Below are 1996 nucleotides of genomic sequence, written 5' to 3' on the forward strand. Positions count from 1 at the left end.
AAAGATAAACAATTCAATAACAAAATGGGAAAGGGTATGAAGAGGTAATTCCAGAAGAAACACAAATTGCCAAAAACCATATAAAATGATGCTCAACAACACTGATAATTTAGAAAAGGTATATAGTAATCATAATGAGATTATATTTTTAGTTCATTAGCTTTGCAAAAATAAAAAAAGATCACGAATACAGTTTCAGTGAGGGTGGAAATAGGGTCTCACAGTGATACCCCAAGAGCCAAACGAGGCCAACAGTCATATCGTTTGGCCAACAGTATTTTCAAAAATAAACTGAATTTGAAAGGCTTTGAAGCTATGCTCGTCAGCTTGCCACAGTTCCCACCACTTCCTATACCTTATACACATTCACTTGAATAGCCTGANGATCCCATGTGGAGACCGGTTCCCGCTCACTGGCTGAGCACGGTGCGGGCGCAACACCGAGTGTTGCGATCCCGTTGCCGGTCCCCGGTGCAGACACGATGCTGAGGGTTGCGATCCCATTACCAGTCAGTAAAAAAGACAAAAAGGAAAAAAAAAAAAAAAGATGACTTGGTGTTGTCAGCACCACGCTCACCCAGTGAGCAAACCGGCCATCCCTATATGGGATCCGAACCCGTGGCCTTGGTGTTATCAGCACCGCACTCTCCCGAGTGAGCCACGGGCCGGCCCCACTGCAGACTTTTAATTGTAAGATTATCTGAAACACAGACGAGAGTTGTTCACGTAAACCTCCCCCCTAGTGGAGAATGAACAGTCCACTCTGGAATGTAAATACTCAAGAAATGATGAGATTTTTCCTGTTTTCTGACCAACTACAAGTTTCTCTTTGGAGAAGGCAAGCTACCTTTTTTTTTTTTTGGCAGCTGGCCAGTTCCGGGACCCGAATCCATGACCTTGGTGTTGTAAGGCTGCACTCTGTGGAAGGTGAACTACTTATGGCACATTCCAAGTTCTGAGAACTCAGGGATTTTTCGCCAAGGGAGGCCACGTGTGTAATTGAAAGGCTTCAGAAGTTGGGCTCTGACCACCAAGCTCTACATCCTGGCTCTGCCATTTTTTAGAGGCCTAACTCTGGGCAGGTCACTTATGCTCCTGGAGCTGGACTGCCCATTTGTAAATGGAGACAATAATACCTTATACCTAACATATCTGAGGGAGTTGCTGGAATCTGATGAGATAATTTACGGGAAAACATTGTTTAAACTGTAAAGCATTGGGCAGATGTTACCAATCGATAATGGTTTCTTGTGGGGTGGGAGGGATAGGCTGCTCAGGTAGGAGGGACACTCACTTCTCACTGGGTCCCTTTTGTTCCATGTGTCATTTCCACACATGGATCGAGAATATGTTTTCGAATGTTTTAATGTGCAATGGAGAGGAAAAAGTAAATAAAACCACATGGCTGTTACTGGGCCCAAGTCCAGCTGCCTGCCCCAAACAAAAACGAACCACTCAAAAGTCAAATGCTGGTGAAAACGGGAGTCAGCTTTTATGCAGGAATCCGGTGACCTGAGCAGAGATGGTAGGCTAACCCATCTCTCCAGTAAACCTGGAGGAGCATGGCCAGACTAAAGCCATCTCCGAAACTCAGATTTACTGAAGGGTCGTTTTCTTTTTACTGAAGAGTTTTTTTTTTTAAAGATGACCAGTAAGGGGATCTTAACCCTTGACTTGGTGTTGTCAGCACCACGCTCAGCCAGTGAGCAACCGGCCATCCCTATATGGGATCCGAACCCGTGGCCTTGGTGTCATCAGCACCGCACTCTCCCGAGTGAGCCACAGGCCGGCCCTACTGAAGGGTTTTTAAAGAGGAATTGAGAAAATGAAAAGTGGGAAATGAAAAAAGCAGGAGGGAGGGAGATGTGGGCCGTGGGGCTCTGTGCAAGGAGCCAGGTGCAAGGTCTTGCCAAGGCCTCATCTGGTTTCTGTTCCCATCCTTGCTGCTATGTCGGGGTCCTGCTGGAGGGCAGGAATCAGCAGAGCTTTACTGACG

This window comes from Galeopterus variegatus, unplaced genomic scaffold, assembly GCF_000696425.1.
Source record: "Galeopterus variegatus unplaced genomic scaffold, G_variegatus-3.0.2 Scaffold1325, whole genome shotgun sequence".
NCBI classification, from domain to species: domain Eukaryota; kingdom Metazoa; phylum Chordata; class Mammalia; order Dermoptera; family Cynocephalidae; genus Galeopterus; species Galeopterus variegatus.